The sequence below is a fragment of the Dasypus novemcinctus genome, chromosome 23 (assembly GCF_030445035.2).
Source record: "Dasypus novemcinctus isolate mDasNov1 chromosome 23, mDasNov1.1.hap2, whole genome shotgun sequence".
Classification (NCBI taxonomy): domain Eukaryota; kingdom Metazoa; phylum Chordata; class Mammalia; order Cingulata; family Dasypodidae; genus Dasypus; species Dasypus novemcinctus.
In genome coordinates, this window is record NC_080695.1 from 63,214,088 (window position 1) to 63,233,339 (window position 19,252).

Sequence of the window (19,252 nt, forward strand, 5' to 3'; positions counted from 1 at the left end):
TTGACAAAAACTGGCTGGGGTTACCACTGCATTGTAAATTGCTTAATTAACATCCATTAGGAACCAACAAAATCTGGCTGGGGTAATACATATGGTTATAGGTTATGGGTAGAGTTATAAATAGTTCAATCCACATAATGTAATAAGTTAGGGAGGCTAAGCTAAATGGTTATAAATCACTTGATTAATGCGAAATAACATTATTTATAAATAACATTATTTATAAATAACAGAGTCTAAGCTAAACCAAGTGGGCCATTAAAGGCTGTTAAGAGCTGAAGAAGTCCAGTTGGGGTGCTGGACTGCAGGGTCATATGGTAAGATAAGGGGATACAAGGGGGCCAGTCACAGTTAACTCATCACTGTCCAATTACAAGATAAAGATTGTGCAGTTCTAAAACATAACATCAGCATCAAAGAAACAAGTGAGTTATTACAGTTATGAATATTTGCCTTGAGCTACTTCAAATAACGTTTACAGATACTTGCTTTTAGCCACTTCAAAAGGCTAACATATATCAAGCTGTCAGTTATTTAATTCTCAGTACTCGGTTTCAACTTCAAACTATTACATATAGAAATTGCTGGTTATTGGAAGCAACAAATCGCATATACCCAGTTCCATCATCCACAGACCCAGGATGCCTTCCTTGAGACTCCTCTACAGAGGACTCTACCTGACCTTCAACCCAGAGACCCGATATGCTGGAAGAGACACCAATGAACGACCGCTTTAGGACCTAGATAAGAAGGGCGTTACCAAGTATTTTTGCCACCACTATGGCAGTTCAGGGAACTTTAACTCCTGGGTCCACCTGCCACAACTAAAACATGCTCCAAACTGTTGAGCGCTTACTCTCATTTGGATCTCAAGTTGAAATTGACATAAAGATTACAGAAGCAGATGGCTGAAGGGTCAGATAAAGGAAACTGTTGGTTAAATGGGACTAAAATATCAGATGATCAAGATGATAACATCATGATTCTCCTTTTGGAGTTTGCACCCAATTGACTGTAGAAAACAATATCCCATTTCCTTAAAGGTAATAGGTACCCTTATTAAGCTCTTCTAAGACATTATTTTGTATGTGGACATAAGACAGAAAAGTACTACATGTAGATTGGGATAGTCCCTGTTATATAGCTTATACTGTTCCCCAAATGGCTACTTAGAAACATGACGGCTCTTATGATCTCTTTCCATACTTAAAGATTTGGATAGAGACTATTGCCAGATTAGAGATGCTCTAAATGTATCATAGAAAAAACCCATAACCCAGGCTAAACCTATGAGGTGTTCTGTTCTCACTCTTGTTCCCCTTGTCGTTGGGGAAGTCATCTCCCATGTTGGAAGAGATACTGTAAGAATCCAGATGGTATTATTAGTAAAGCTAACTTTAGTGTTAGAGAAATCAATCTCCCAACCAGGGCAAGCCATCCACTCCCTATCTGACAAAGTATTGGAACTCAGACAAATGAATCTACAGAATTGATTAGCATTAGACTACATGTATGCACTAGTGGGAACCCAGTGCTGTGTATTTGTAAATGACAGTCAAGTGGATGTTTACCAAGAGAAGGCAGCAGAAGCCCAAGCACAGAGAAGTAGCCAACTCAGCTCACATACCTCCCGAATCTGATTGATCTGAGTCTCTTTTTGGTTGGCTTCTAGGTTTGTGGGGACCTCGGCTCAGAGATGTACTAATAGAAGCACTTATCCTTTTACTCATCTTCATAATGTCCCTCAGTCATTGTCAGATCTCTCTACTCTTAAATGCTAGTGCGCAGCCTCTAACTTCGACAAATGATACAACCTATAAAACTAGTATGAATAGGACTATGGAAATTCGAACTTCAGCAAACCTGTGAAATTGGTGATGAAATACAAACAAAAGTCCTCATAACAGAGGGAATAACCAAAATGGAGGGTGGGGAATTTGATAAAATGGTATCGAGAAAGCCCTGGGCCCCTCAGAATCAGAAACAAATACATAAACAAACAAAAAACAAATACAATTCCCTCCGGACTTTCTTCTTTATCTTTTGAAATTTGAAATCCCCAGCGAGGCAGCTGACCCATAGCCAATTAGCCCACCTGCCTTAAAATCTCCTCTTTAAGATGGACAAATCTGGTCCAAACAACAGGAGTCAAGCCTATCTCCTTTATTCGTCTATAAAATCTTTTGCCATCCCTAGTAGCTCAGAATCCTGAGCTACTTTCATTCTGACTTCTTTTGCGGCAGCAAAACTTTGGGGTCTGTAAACTCCAATTTGTCCTTCACAAAGGATATTCACTGTTGTTTGTACAGCAAAAGATTGGCAATAATCTCTATCCCCATCACTAGGGGATTTAATATACTATGCTACATCCACACAAGAGAAAATTATACAGCTATTATAACCGTCAACCTAGAAATAAACAGTTAGGCTACAAGGCAATAAGGGCAATTAATTGGAGTCTTAGAATTGCAATTCAGGGAGCACAGTTTCAGGTAGTACGGGTTTTTAAAGGAAAAGAAGATTAGATAAATGTTTTTGGTTGGTGGACATTTGGGGAACTCCATGTGCTCTTCAGGTTGATACTTTATCTTGTGGTTTGTTTATGGTATCTGGATGTCCTTGGGATTTTGAGGACCGTTGTTGCTTGAGGCTTTGCATACTGTGGCAGTTTGTGACATCTGGCTGAGAACTGCATCAGAGTAACCTCCAGAATGACCTCCCAACTCCATTTTAAATCTCCTAGCCATGGGAACTCTATTTTGTTTTATTTCTTTTAACAAAAGAATGACGCAGATTTCTAGGTACTGATGGAATCTTCTCTAAGATATACTATTAAGTTAAAAAAGCAAGGTGCAGGAGGCAGATTTGGCTCAAAGGATAGAGCGTCCGCCTACCACATGGGAGGTCCAGAGTTTAAACCCAGGGTCTCCTGACCTGTGTGATGAGCTGGCCCACGTGTAGTGCTTAAATGCGCAAGGAGTGCCGTGCCATGCAGGGGTGTCCCCCACATAGGGGAGCCCCACACACAAGGAGTGTGCCCCATGAGGAGAGCTGCCCAGTGTGAAAAAGTGCAGCCTGCCTAGGAATGGCGCCACACACATGGAGAGCTGACCCAGCAAGATGACACAACAAAAAGAGACACAGATTCCCAGTGCTGCTGACAAAAATACAAGCAGACACAGAAGAACACACAGTGAATGGATGCAGAGAGCAGACAACTGGCGGGGGGGTGGGGGGCGGAGAGGGGCAGGGAAGGGGAGAGAAATAAATAAAAATAAATCTTAAAAAAAAGCAAGATGCGAATAAGGAAGAGAAAAGAAAGAGAAAAGAAAGTTCTATTCAAAATAAGCCTCCACAGCAAAATTCCAAAACACATGAAGAGGATTAATGCTAGTAAGATGAAAGATGAATTTACTTGAGTTAAAATTAAAACATGTAAGTGTAATTGGATTTTGTCTAGGTTCTTGACTATGGTGCAGAAATGAAATCCAGGAGCATGTCGGGTGAATTAGACCAGTAATTTATTAAGGTAGGGAGGGAAGAGAAATGGGAGAAAATAACAGATTATGGGTCCCAGGTAGAGAAAGGGACTGAAGATTGGTATAGTGGGCTGATTTACAGACTTCAATTCCACATTACAGATTATAAATGCCCAGGTTTTAATTGCATGGCGACCATGGCAGGGGAAAAACGGTGAAAGCAGGATGCAGAGGGCAGGAACAGGCACACGACCAGCCCTGGACAGGTACTGGGACAGGGTAAAGGCAAGAAAGCAACAGAGCAGACGACTTCACGCTTGTTTTTTTTTTTAAGATTTAAAAATTTTTAAAATTTATTTCTCTCCCTTCCCCCCTGGTTGCCTGTTCTCTGTGTGCATTTGCTGTGTGTTCTTCTTTGTCTGCTTCTGTTGTCAACGGCACAGGAATCTGTGTTTCTTCTTGTTGTGTCATCTTGTTGTGTCAGCTCTCTGTGTGTGTGGCGCCATTCCTGGGCCGGCTGCACTTTCTTTTGCGCTGGGCGGCTCTCCTTACAGGGCGCACTCCTTGCATGTGGGGCTCCCCTACGCGGGGGGCACCCCTGCATGGCCCGGCACTCCTTGAATGCATCAGCACTGTGCATGGGCCAGCTCCACACGGGTCAAGGAGGCCTGGGGTTTGAACGGATCTCCCATGTGGTAGACGGACGCCCTATCCACTGGGCCAAGTCTGCTTCCCTCATGCTTGGTTTTTAAACTATTAATTATTCCTCCCCTTTGCTAATGGCAGGGGAGAAGTTCCAGCTATTTGCTGTTTTGATTGATTACCCCATCCATCAATCCCCCAGGAGGGCCCAATTATAAAGTCCTTGGGGAATATCTGGGGCTTCTCCTGGCTTCTGGAGGAAATCTTGTTCTGAATGGCAGAATCTTGTGTGTGTGTGGGTCTTCTAGCAGCTTTCTTGGAGATATTGATGTCCACATGGACTCTGCCAGGTTCCAGATCCATCTATTGATTTCCTATCTAGCCTGCTTCATAAGGGCAAATACACATTTAAAAAAATTAATTTGTTCTGGTACAAAGAGGGAAAGAAACTGTTCCCTGTCCTTCCTTTTATATTTTCTTTAGAGTACTTAAAATTGTAAATTCATTTGCAGCCCCTTTGATATGTATGCAAATTTTTAAAAAAGCTACATAACACCCTGTCCAGCTTTATAACCCAGGAATTTTTGCTCATGAACCTGGGTGCCATCTCTTTGAAATGTAGTCATCAATGAAGATAGCTTCCCTATCTCTCAGTTTCCTTGGGAGGCTAAGAGTCTAATTTAGGCAGATGCCTGGCTCCAAGTTGCGAACATACCTCCTGTCTTAAAGATTTGAGAAGTTTATTTTTCCTTTGGATAAAGGCAACCAACAAACCCAGGAGGCTATCCTCATTCCTTGAGAATTTAGGGTGAACTATGTGTGACAAATAGTGCTGTCAAGTCCTCTTACTTGTTGTTTTTCTATAAAACATGTATGTAATGGATTGAATACATGTGGCTATATTTCTTTCTTCACAATTTCTTTAGTGAAGATGTGCACCACAGTCTAGTTGAATGCATATTTAATAATAAAACTGTTTTCTTTCTGTTCTGCCTTTGTGGAGAAGCTTCCTGAGTTAAAAACAAAGGTTTTTTTTTTACTATTTTTCCCTCAGAAAATGAAAGAACTTTCTAAAAAGCATTTTAAGTATGTATGCTTGTTCTCCTCAAAGAGAAAACTAGAGGAATAATATTCATAAAAAGAACAATACTTATTATTTTAAATATATTTATTATTTAAAAAAAGATACTTTGATTACATAAATGTTACATAAAAAATATAGGGGAGGGAAGTAGCTGTGGCTCAATCAGTTGGGCTCCCGGCTACCATATGGGAAGCCCTGGGTTCGGATACCAGGGCCTCCTTGTGAAGGCAAGCTGGCCCATGTGCTGTGGAGAGCTGACAGCATGTGTGCCCCAGAGAACTGGCAGCCTGTGTGCCATGGAGAGTTGGTGCAGCAAGATGATGCAACAAAGGAAGAGAAGCAGATACAGAAAACAACAACAAAAAAACACGCAGTAAGTAGACACAGAAGAGACAGCAAAGAAAGAAACAAGTAGCAATGGGGGGATTAAATAAATAAGTAAAATAAAAATTAGAAAAAAATATGTAGGGGATTCTCATACCCTGTTCTCTACACCTCTCGCATTTCCCAGCATTAACAACCTTCTTCGTTAATGTGTTACATTTGATACAATTGGTGAACACATTTTGGAGCACTGCCCCTAAGCATGGATTATAGTTTATATTATAGTTTATACTACACAATTTTGAAGGTTATGGCAAGATATATAATGGCCTGTACCTGTCATTGCAATGTCATTCATTGCAATTACCAAGTCCTGAAAATGCCCCCATATTACACCTGTTTTTCCCTCTCCCTGCCCTCAGAACCTCCAGTGGCCACTGCCTCCATATCAGTATAGGTTCTTCCATTGCTAGAATCACAACAAAGCTATAGTAGAATACCAGTAAGTCTACTTTAGTCCATAGTTCATTCCCCAATCCTGAGGATTCTGGGATGGTGATGACTACTCCACCTCTAATTGAGAAGGGGCTTCAGTCCCATAGGGCAGATGGATGAGATTCTCTTGCTTGCAGTTGTAGACTCTTTTTTAGGATGGTAATGGTCCATCATCATTTCTTTGTTAGTTGTCCTGGGTGAGTCCAATGAACTGGAAAATCAGTGTTGCAACTCCATGAAATTTAGGGCCCTGCTGGTACATGAACAGCTCAAAGATTTAAGTCTCTTGGACGTACACCTATCAACTATAGTACTAATTATAGGTTCAAATAGAAGGGTCAGAAGAGCCATGTGTAGGGAAACCACAACTGAGTCCAAATCTGTCACACTGGGGAACATAAATTCCAAAGAAGGGCCCACTGGCCAGGCACCAAACTCCTGAGCTATCTGCCCTGACTACAGTGTCTAGATGTTTCCAGAGTCCCCAGGAGCCCTGATATTTGAGATAGGATTTATTTTGGCAGTCAGTGAGATCCTGCTGTGGTATGCATAAGTGTAACTTCTGGAATGACCTTCCGACTTACTTTGAAGTCTCTTAGCCATATAAACTCATTTGTCTTTACCTTTTCTCCCTTTTGGCCAGGGTCTTTCACCAGTTGCATTGCTAGTTGGTGCTTGGTAATAATCCCTCTGTGCCAGGGAGGCTCACCCCCAGGAGTCATGTCCCACACCGGGGGATAAGGTAATGCATTTATATGCTGAGTTTGGCTTAGAGAGAGGCCACATTTGAACAAGGAGGCTCTCAGGAGGTAACTCTTAGGCACTCTATAATACTAGGCTAAGTTTCAATTTCAAAAGTAAGGGTTCATAACTAGTCATCAGTATCAAGGGCCCATCAATGGACCATCCTCCTTCACTATTCATTGCCCCAGTACTCAGGGGATTCTTGTTGTTCCATTAGAGAATGTGGCAGAGCTCCCCAGGATGGGAGTCTGATATTCCTTTGGTTATTGTATTGTGTGGATCTCCACCCACTGTAACAATGCTCCATGAACACTTGAACACATATATATGCCTTATATGTATGCCCCAGGTGATCCTCTTCCCATGTATCCTCCATCCCTGACACCCTGCACCAATGACCCTCCTGTCATAGTTGTAACCCTTCTGTGATTCAAAACTTAAAAAATGAAGCCAACGAAATAACCAAATACAATTAATAAGAAAATGAAATAATAATGATAGTTTTAAAGATAAGAAAGAAAATATAAATTTTTAAAAATCAAAAATATTTTAAAATTGGAATAATAAAAAATAATGAAAAATATTAAAAAATTTTTTTCTTTGTCTTTTTTTTAAAAAAAATATTTATTTATTTTTTATTTCTCTCCCTTCCCCCCCCGTTGTCTGTTCTCTGTGTTTATTTGCTGCATCTTCTTTGTCCGCTTCTGTTGTTGTCAGCGGCATAGGAATCTGTGCTTCTTTTTGTTGTGTCATCTTGTGTCAGCTCTCCGTGTGTGCGGCACCATTCCTGGGCAGGCTGCACTTTCTTTTGCACTGGGCGGCTCTCCTTATGGGGTGCACTCCTTGTGCGTGGGGCTCTCCTACGCGGGGGACACCCCTGCGTGGCACGGCACTCCTTGTGCGTATCAGCACTGCACACGGGCCAGCTCCACATGGGTCAAGGAAGCCCGGGGTTTGAACCACAGACCTCCCATGTGGTAGATGGACGCCCTAACCACTGAGCCAAGCCCGCCGCCATCTTTATGTCTTTAATCACTATAAAATCCATTATCTTGTATGTACAGTGACATTTTCTTCCATTTGTTCCCCCAGTGTCTTACTTTTTTCATTTTGTCTTCAAAGAAGTTTTAGTTTACAGAAAAGTCATGTACAAAATATAGGGGATTCCCATATACCCAACATCCTTCCCCTTTCCTCCTTTCCCATATTAATAACATTTTATATGTGGATGGTTCATTTGTTACATTTGATGTACAAATATTGAAACATAGCTACTAACCATGGTCAATGGTTTATATTATGGCTTACATTTTGGACCACACACTTTTATAAATTTTGATGAAATTTAACATGGCCTGTATCCACCATTGCAAGATTATGTAGAACACTTCCATCACCCCCAAAATGCCCCATGTTCCATCTATTCTATTCTTCCCTCCCTCTACCCTTGGGGTCCACTGCAACCACCAGGCTTCACTCCTTGAAAAAGAACATTCATAGTTACTTGCAATAACATTGAGGGCTTGACATAATGGTCTGTCCTTCTCTATTAGGCACTTCCTATGCTCTTGAGAGACTTCTGCCTCTCTATTTGAGAGCATAGCAGGCCTTCCTTCTCATTATGTGGGTTTCCATCCACTGATACAACACACTATGACAAGATAAACACTCACATACTCCCTAGAATCCTGCCCAGGTGCACCCTGTTCTGAATGCCCCTCACATCCAACACCCTAAACCAGTAACCCTCCCCTGCCATATTGCCAAAAGAACATTCCTAACATGGTAGTTTTAACCTCATACCCACAAATGCCAGTGTTTACCTGCTCCCTCTCTCAACCATCCCCCCAGTTCCATGGCCAGTCCAACCCACTCACCCCATCCTAGCTTCCTGACAAACCAGCACTGTCCCACCCAATAATATCACTGCACCACTGTCATGCCTATCTCCTGCACTACTACACACTTCCACCTTATCATAGATTTTGCCCATGTGGGTGTTGGCTCACAAACTTCTTCTCCCTTTCTATCTCCTGTAAACTTATCTTCTAGATTCTAGTTCTGTGAGCTTGCTCAACTTGCTTAATTCATATCAGTAAGGTCGTGTAATATTTGTCTTTCAGTGCTTGGCTTGCTTCACTCAACATAAGGTCTTCAAGGTTCATCCATGTTATCCCATTTGTTAATACTGCATTATTTCTTATAGCTGAGTAATATTCCACTGTATATAACAAACATTTATTAACTAGCAGTAGGCAGAAAGGAAACAAGAATACATGGTATGGCAGTTTGAGGATTTTGTGGACCCCAGAAAATTATGTTTAAAATGTTTAAAATGAATAAAAATGAAAATTATGTTTAAAATATGTATATGAACTTATTGTAGGTGAGACCTTATGATTAGATTCAGTAAAGGGCCACTTGATTGATTACTTCAACAAAGCATAGCCTGGGGAAATGGATGTGGCTCAGGTGACTGGCCTCCTACCTACCCCTTGGGAGGTCACTGGTTCAGATCCCAGTGCCAACTAAAGAAGAAAGCAAGCTGGTGTGGTGGGCAGGCACAGAAAACTGACACTACAAGAGACACAAGAAGAAAAAACATAATGAGAGATGCAATGGAGCAGGGAACAGAAGTTCCTGGTGTCTCCCAAGAAGACAACAAGTTGATGTGATAGGCAGGTGCGGGAAGCTGATGCAACAAGATGATGCAACAAGAGACATGGGGAGGAAAAACAGAATGAGAGGCACAACAAAGCAGGGAGAGGTGGTTCAAGTGATTAGGCACCTCCCACTCACATCAGAGGTCCCAGGTTCAGCTCCCAGTGCCTTATAAAGAAACAAGGAAGATGAACAGACACAGCAAGTGCAAATAACAAAGGGGTGGGGAGTAATAAATAAATCTTTTTAAAAAAGCATAGCTCAGGATGGGTCTTAATCCTCTTACTGAAGTCCTTTATAAATGGGAAGAATATGGAGAGACAGACAGAAAGAAAAACCCCCAGAAGCTAAGAAAGAAAAGACCAGAAGCTCAGAGAGGAACCCAGGAGAGAGGAAGCCAAAGAAGGAGCAGCCAGAAGCTGAAAGTAATGGAGCCTAAAGGAAAAGGCAGCAATCACAGACACCGCTATTCTGCCCTGCCATGTAACATGAGTCCAGGATCACTGGCAAACATGTCTTTGGGGAGAGAGCTTTGCCTGATGCTTTGATTTGGACATTTTTCTCAGCCTCAGAACTGTAAGCTTGCAACCTAATGAATCCCCATTGCAGCCTTCAGGAAACTAAAAGATGTGGATATAAAAAGAGAACCATTTATAAGTATTGGAAAACGATAAAGCTAACTATTAAAATTTTTAAAAACCAATACATGGGCTTAATTCTAGATTTAACACATAGTTGAAGATTGAACTAGTTAATGAGAAAACAGTATCAAGGAATTTACAAAAAAATATACCCAATGATACAGACTGAAACAGAGAGGGAGAGAGGAGAGAAGGACTTGCTGATGAGATGCAAGGTAGGTCAAAGAGGCTCCATCCAACGTAAGTCCAATCAGAGTTCCTAAATAATAAAAATAAAGGAACTAACACAGAAGCAAAATTTGAAGAGATAATAGCTGACAACTTTCTAGAATTGAAGAAAGCCATGAATGATTGAAAATGACTCCAAGTTTTGTATATGATAAAGATAAATTCATGTCTAATTCATTAGTTTTAGTAAGCTATGCTGCTGGGATGCACCATATCAGAAATGGATTGGCTTTTACAATGGGGATTTATTATCTTATAAACTTAGTTTTAAGGTCTTGAAAATGTCCAAGTCAAGGCATCATAAGGCAATGTTTTCTCTCCAGCTGTCAGTGATCCTGGACCCCTCTGCCATATGGCACGGTATATGGTGAAATCTGCTGGTCTCCCTTTTCTTCTGGATTTTGTTGTTTTAACTTCTAGCTTCCTCTGGCTTTCTCATTATTCTGTGGCTTTCTTTCTCCGTGCTTCTGTGGGTTCCTCTCTGTCTCTCTCCATGTTCATCCTGTTTATAAAGGACTACAGTAAGAGGATTACAACCCACCCTGGGCCACACCCTATTGAAGTAATCTAATCTAAAGGTCTCACCTACAATAGGCTTACACCCACAGGAATGGATTAGCTCTAAGTACCTGATTTTTCCAGGGTCCATAAAAGCCACAAACCACCACACCTATTTCAGTGAAACTGTAGAATATCAAAGCAACATTTTAAAATCTTTCATCATATAAATGTTCTATCAGGCACAAAAGTAAAAAGAGTAGTGAAATGTGTCCCCATGCACCTACCATCCAGCACCAACATCTATCAACATATTACCAATCTTATTTCATCCAACCTCCACCACTATCCTTCTATTGCAATATTTTAGAGTGTTTTTATCAAGAAAGGATGCTGTATTTTGTGGGAAGCGGATGTGGCTCAAGCAACTGGGCTCCTGTATACCATATAGGAGGTCCAGGGTTTGATGCCCAGGGCCTCCTGGTGAAGGCAAGCTGGCCTATGTGGCAAGCTGGCCCATACAGAGTGCTGGCTCATGCAGAGTGCTGGCCTGCATGGAGTATGTGCAGAAGTGCTGCCCCACACAGGAGTGCTGCCCCATGCAGGAGTGCTGGCCTACATGGAGAGCTGGTAGAGCAAGACGACAAAACAAAAAGAGACACAGAGGAGAGATAATAGGAGACACAGCAAACCAGGGAGTTGAGGTGGTACAAGAGAATGATCGCCTCTGTCCTACTCTGGAAGGCTCCAGGATTGGTTCCCAGAGCCACTTAATGAGAATACAAGCAGACACAGAGGAAAACAGTGAATGGAACCAGAGAGCAGAAAATGGAAGGAGGAGGGAGAAATAAAGAAATTTTAAAAAATCTTAAAAAAAAAGGATGCTCTTTTGTCAAATGTCTTTTCTGCATCGAGTGGATCATGTGATTTTTCTTCTTTGATTTATTAATGTGGTTTATTACACTAGTTGATTTTCTTGTATTGAAACATCCTTGCATACCTGGGATAAAACCTATTTGATTGTGGTGTATGATTTTTTAATGTGCTCTTGGATTTGGTCTGCAAGTATTTTGTTGAGGATTTTTGCATATATATGCATATATATTCATTAGTGATATTGGCCTGTAATTTCCTTTTTTTTGGCAGTGTCTTTATTGGGTTTTGGTATTACAGTGATGTCGAGGTAGTATCTTTATTGGGTTTTGGTATTAGGGTGATGTTGACTTAATAGATGAGGTTGGGAGGATTTTTTCCTGATCACTATTTTGGAAGAGCTTCAGCAAGATTGTTAGTATATCATCCTTGAATGATTGGTAGAATTCATCTGTGAAGCCACCTTGTCCCAGGCTTTTCATCTTTGGGAAGCTTTAAAAAAAAAATATATATATATATATATATATATATATAATTTATTTTTTAAAAATAATGTAACAAAATGTTACATTAAAAATATTTTGTGAGCTGACGCCTATATGGGCAAATAAATATATATATAGGAGATTCCCATATGCCCCACTCCCCCCCCCCCCCACTTTTCCCACATCAACAATTTCTTTCATTAATGTGGTACATTCATTGCATTTGATTAATACATTTTGGAGCACTGTTACACAGCATGGATTATAATTTATACTGTAGTTTACACTCTCTCCCAGTCCATTCAGTGGGTTATGGCAGCATATATAATGTCCTACATCTGTTCCTGCAATATCATTCAGGACAACTCCAAGTCCTGAAAATGCCCCCATATTACAACTCTTTCTCCCTCTCCCCTCCTTCAGCAATTCCAGTGGCCTCTGTCTCCACATCAATGACATAATTTCTTCCATTGCTAGAGTCACAATAATTCTATGGTAGAATACCAGTAAATCCACTCTAGTCCATATTTTATTCCCCAAATCTGAGGATTCTGGGATGGTGATGCCCACTCCACCTCTTAACTGAGATGGGGGCTTTGATCCCTCATGACTGATGGATGGGACTCTCCTGCTTGCAGTCATAGACTCTTTAGGTTCCTTGGTGTGGTGGCTGTTCATCCTCTCCTTATTAGCTGACCTGGGTAAGTCCAATGAACCAGAGAGTAAATGGTACAACTCTGCTGAGGCTCAGGGTCCAGCTGGCATATGGACAGCCCAGAGATTCAAGTCTTCTGGGAATAGACCAATCATTTGGGAGGTTTCTGATGACTATTTCAACCACTTGTGATTGGTTTGTTGAAGTCTTCTATTTCGTCTTGGCTCAGTGGTAGTTCATGTGTTTCTATGAATTTGTCCATCTGATCTATATTGTCTAGTTTTTTGATGTGCAGTTGCTTATAAAATACTCTTATGAACACTCTTATTTCTACAGGGTCAGTGTTACTGTCCCCCTTCTCATTTCTGATTTTATGTATTTCTGTCTTCTCTTTCTTTGTCAGTCTAGCTAAGGGTTTGTTGATTTTGTTGATCTTCTCAAAGAACCAACTTTTGGTTTTGTTGATTTTCTCTACTGTTTTTTTTGTTTTTGGTTTCATTTATTTCTGCTCAGATCTTTATTACTTCTTTCCTTTGGCTTGGTCTGGGATTAGTTTGCTGTTCTTTTTCTAGTTCCTCCAGGTGTGCAGTTAGGTCTTCAATTTTAGCTCTTTCTTCTTTTTTAATGTAAGCATTGAGGGTTGTAAATTTCCCTGTCATCACTGTGAAGTTCCATAGGTTTTGATATATTGTGTTCTTATTTTCATTTGTCTCAAGATATTTACTGAATTCTCTTGCAATTTCTTCTTTGACCCACTGATTATTTAAGAATATGTTTTTAATCTCTGTATATTTATGGATTTACCCTTTTTCCATCCATTATTGATTTCCAGTTTCACTTCATTATGATCAGAGAAAGTTTCTGTATAGTTTCAATCTTTTTAAATTTATTGAGACCTGTCCTGTGGCCCAACACCCTGGAGAAGAATGCATAAGCACTTGAAAAGAATGTATATCCTGCTGTTTTGGGGTATAAAGCTTTATAAATGTCTGTTAGGTCTAGTTCATTTATCCTATTATTCAAACTCTGTTTATTGATTCTCTATCTAGATGTTCTATCTAACACTGATAGTGGTGTGAAGTCTCCAAATATTATTGTAGAGACATCAATTTCTCCGCTCAGTTTTTTTTTTTTTTTTTGTAATTTTGTAGAATATGGTTTATCAATTCCATTTTTGTATAAAGCACACGGGAGAAACCTAGCCAATCAACACACAATTGCTGCCACTTGCCACATGAAAAGGTACTTTTATCAAACTCTTAATCAAGACTATGCTCTTCCATTTAACTGTTTTAAAAATTCCACATATCCCCATTATTTCTTCTGTCCCAGTTACAGTACAATTGACAGGGAGGAAGTGGGAGCCAAAACAACTCTCTTAAGCTGTTTTCTGCTGTCTTCTTTACAATCAGAGATTTGTGGATGCAAGGGATCACACCACCCCCAGCTATGGTCACTTTGATAAAGAGAATTCAGGTCTTCATCACCATGAACTGCAAGTGACGTGGACTGATAGCTTTACTTTGAGATCCTTAGAGCATTACCAGCACCTCAGCAGTGAGATGCTCCAGAATTGCACCACTGTACACTGCAGCAGTGGCACAAGCTGTCCCATGGCTGATAGTATGAGTCTTCAAGTGTCTGTGGATACAGCCCACTGGAAACTGGACTCCAGCTTTTTGTGAGTGAGATACTGCCTTAGCCTTGGCCTTTCCACTGTCTTCCAGCTTTGCCTCTAGCCATAGTCTTGGCGCTGCTCCCGGTGCGCTGCTCCCACCCATCGGGTCTGGCGCCACGCTGAATCCACTCAGATCAGCCCGCGAGCGTGTCGCACCTGCTCCCCATCCTGAGCTGCTGCCTCCGTTATCCTCCTTTCAGTTTTTCAAACTGTATTTTTTATTACAGAAATTGTGAACTTACAAAACAATCATGCACGTGTGTAGAGTTCCCATACAACAACCCTTTACCAACACACCACAACGTTGTGGAACATTTGTTACAGATTATGAGATAATATCATTACACTATTCCCACTAACTATGGTCCATAGCATACATTTTGACTTTTTTTTTTCATACCTCATTATTATCACAGTCCATCTTTGGCATTGATGCAAGAATATTACAGTATTGCTGTTAACTATAGTCCTTAGGTTACATTAACTTATTTTTCCCATGCTTCTCTGCATTCTTACTACCCTGCAATAGTGACGTACATTTGTTCTAGTTCACAGACGGCATTTCTGCATTTGTACTATTAACCACAATTCTCATCCACATCTGGGTTCACAGTGTTGTACAGTCTTTAGATTATTCTCTAGCTTTCTTTCAATTTACATTTATATCCCTAGACTTTTCAGCCACAATCCTATTTATAAACCAGCTGCTACTCACTATAATGTGTTACCATTAACTACCCACTTACACACTTTTACAGTCAAGTTAATTAAAACTTCTACATACAATAAGCATCAGTACTCCTTCACAACTCTAGTCTTATCTCCTAATAACCTATACTCTAGATTTTAACTCCATGAGTTTATTCTTCATAGTTAGTTCATATTAGTGAGACCATAAAATATTTGTCCTTTTGTATTTGGCTTACTTCACTTAGCATAATATCTTCATGATTCATCCATGTTATCATATGTATCCCAATTTCATTACTTCTTACTAATAATAGTATTCCATTGTATGTATATAAACATTTTGTTAATCCATTCATTGGTTGATGGACACTTGGGTTTTTCCCTTCATTTGATAATTGTAAACAACACTGCTATCGACATCTGTGTGCAGATGTCTATTCATGTCAAAAATTTCAGTTCTTCTGGATATATTCCTAGTAGAGGAATTTCTGAATCATATGGCAGTTGTATATTTAGCTTCCTGAGAAACTGCCAAACTGTTTTCCACAGAGGCTGAGTCATTTTATAATCCCACCAACGGTGAAGAAGTATTCCTATTTCTCCACATCCACTCCAGCACTTATTGTTTTTTTTTTTTTTTTAAATAATGGCCATTCTATGCTGTGTTAGATGACATCTCATTGTCATATTGATTTGCACTGCTCTAGTATTTAGTGATTTTGAACAATTTTTTTTTTTCATTTGCTTCTTAGCCATTTGTCTTTCCCTTTGGAGAAATGTCTAAGTCTTCTGCCCATTTTCAATTGGGTTCTTGCTCTTTTATTGTTGAGTTGTATCCACGCTTTCCTTTCATTGCATGTGCTTTCAGTGTAAGGTTAAGAATGCTCCACCTATCACCAGGTCTTGAAGATGTTTTCCTACATTTTCTTTTAGGAACTTTACGGTTCTAGCTTTTATATTTAGGTCTTTGATCTATTGAGTTAATTTTTGTATAACGTGTGAGATGGGGTATTCTTTCTTTCTTTTGGCTATGGCTATCCAGTTCTCCCAGCATCATTTGTTGAATAGACTGTTCTTATCCACCTGGGTAGGTTTGACAGGCTTATCAAAAATCACTTGACCATGGCGGCAGACTTGGCCCAGTGGTTAGGGCATCCATCTACCACATGGGAGGTCCGCCGTTCGAACCCTGGGCCTCCTTGACCCGTGTGGAGCTGGCCCATGCGCAGTGCTGATGCACACAAGGAGTGCCGTGCCATGCAGGGGTGTCCCCCGTGTAGGGGAGCCCCACGTACAAGAAGTGCGCCCCGTAAGGAGAGCCGCCCAGCACAAAAGAAAGTGCAGCCTGCCCAGGAATGACGCCGCACACACGGAAAGCTGACGCAGCAAGATGACACAACAAAAAGAAACACAGATTCCCGGGACACCCCTGCATGGCATGGCACTCCCTGTGTGTATCAGCCCTGTGCGTGGGCCAGCCCATCACATGGGTCAGGAGGCCCCAGGCTCGAACCTCGGACCTCCCAAGTAGTAGGTGGATGCCCTATCCATTGGGTCAAATCTGCTTCTCGCTCGTGTATTCTTGACTTTGGAAATTTGTATGCATGTAGTTGATTAGCTGTCTCAAGTTCTCATCTTGGGCTTTAACATATTCCTTCGTTTGGGTCATTTTTTTCTATTTTCTTAGTATGGTCTGTAATTTTTTTGCTGATGTCTAGGCATCTTATTATGATGGTGAGTTTACTCTGATGTTCAATTTCTTTCTCTTTCATAGGGATTTGATGGCAGGACACTATGTGTTACTGGTGTTCTTTGATTCTTGGTTCACCCTGTTCTGGTCTTCAGGATTACCCCAGTTAGTTGCTCAAATCTGGGCCCTGGACCCAGTAATGGGTTTCAGATGTGCTTCCAAGGACTTTGGAGAGGGAGGCTTTAAAAGCTGGAAAAAGTCTCTTATGTACTTTTAATTTCCTCACATGTACTTTCTTAGTTTGCAAGCAGGTGATGGTCTTTGGCAGGCCTATCAGTTCAAAGCCTGGTCAGAGTGGTTTTGTTGCAACACAAACTGGATCAGTGTGATAGAGGATCCTGCCTGGAGGCTAAAAGCCCCATAATTCAAAACTTCGCAGCTGTTGTTCTCCCCTCTTTTCCTGGGTAGGACATAATTTCACTTCCCTCAATGTTTTCAACAACCTGTTCAGGTCCGTAGACAGGGTGATTGAGAGGATGGATCTCTTCAGTCTGGCTACTAAGATAAGCAATGTTGCAGACCCACCTGGCCTGGAAGGGCTCATGGGACACAGAGGACCAAATGTGTGGGTCAAAAGCTGAGTCAGCCATAGGTTGCATCCTTCTTTCTCCTGTTTCCTGAGGAGGTGGGTTTCTGCAGCCCCCTTTTTCTGTAGCCACTGGCCCCAAGGCCTGAGAATACAAAATTGTGTATAGGGTGATGGAGGGTGCCAGCAGCTACATCTGCAGCTTTATTTCACAGTTTTGCCAATGAGATTGTCTTTGCCCCTCTCTTGGGCAGTGTCCAATCTTTCCCATGGTGTCTTAGATCCTACAACATTTTCCCAGGCCATTTCTGCCTTCTTTGTTGTTCCTTTTTTCATCCTCATTTTTAAGAACAGTTGTGCTCAATAAAGAATTCTTGGCTGGCATGTTTCTTCCTTCCCTACCTTAAATAATCATACCACTTTCTCCTTGCTTCCCTGGTTTTTGATGAGAAGCACTTATTATTGAATTTCCCTTGTATGTGATGCATTACTTTTCTCTTGATGCTTTCGGAATCCTCTCTTTATCTCTGATACTTGCCATTCTGAATAGTAGGTGTCTTGGGGTAGTCCTACTTGGTGTGTTGTGATTCTTAGATATTGATATTTATGTCTTTTATAAGGGTTGCAAAGTTTTTGGTCATTATTTCCTCAAATATTCTTTGTTCCTTCTCCATTCACTTCTCCTTCTGGGACACTGATGACACATATATTTGTGCATTTTTGCGTTGTTATTTAATTGCCTGGAGACCCATTCCCCGCCCCTCCCCCCTCCATTTTCTTTTTTCTGTTCTACAATCTTTCCCAGTTCAGATGTTCTGTCCTCAAAACCACTATTTTATCTTCAAGCAATTCAAATCTACTGTTATGTGCCTCTAATGTATTTTAATCTCATCCTTTTTATCTTTCATTCCCATAAGCCTTGTTACTTTTCTTTATAGGTTTTCAAATTGTTCTTTATGCTCATCCAATCTCTTCTTAATATCCTTTACCTCTTTAGTCATATTTCCCTTCAATTCTTTGAATTTATTCAGGATGTTTGTGGTATTATCATTTATTAGTTGTCTTAAATCCTGTATCTCATCAGGATATTTGGTTTGTTCCTTTGGCTGGGCCATCTTCCTGTTTTCTACTATAGCTTGTAATTTTTTGCTGATGTTTAGGTATAGGTATTTGCCCTGATGGTCAATTTCTGTTGTCTAGTTTTTCTTCTTCTTCGATTTTTGGTTCAACTTATTCTGAGTCTTTAAAATTGCCCAGCTTAAGTCTTGAAAACCAGGCCAAAGTCTCACTAATGGGGTCCAGATTTTCTCCCAGGAGTTGGGGCTAAAGAGAGACCACAAAGCAGTTTTTCTCCTTGTAATTCCCTGGCCGGCCAGGAGATGACACTCATCAATGCACCTTCCACAGAAACGATTCTTTCAACCTCTACTTTGCCTTGTTTCTTGTCTGGCCAGAACCATGATTCAAAGTGGGCTCTGCTGGCTGAATTCACCGAAGAGAAAACATTTTCTGTCCTCCGACACAACTGGCAGGGAGGAAGATGTCTGTTCCCCTCTCAGTCAGTGAGCCAGGGGTTTTACTCAGGCTTAATGTCTTCAGGATGGGGGAAGGGTGTCCTTCCTGGCCACTCAGGGGGGTTACTAACTCATGTTTGTTGATTTGGGTTCTTTCTCTCTCTATTCCTTGCTCTCCTGGGGGTTGTGCAGCACTGTCTTGGTTTGCTGGCCCCCAAAGCATGTCCCAAGGTCAGATTCTGGCCCTTCCTTCGTTGTTTTTGTGAAAGAGTTCAGCCCTGCCAA

General features: G+C 40.9%; 1 protein-coding gene across 2 annotated transcripts in view; it reads right to left on the reverse strand.

Moving 5' to 3' along the window:
* Positions 1-19,252, reverse strand: part of ATF7IP2 (activating transcription factor 7 interacting protein 2) — a 133,702-nt gene that overhangs the window by 23,972 nt on the left and 90,478 nt on the right. The window lies entirely within an intron of this gene.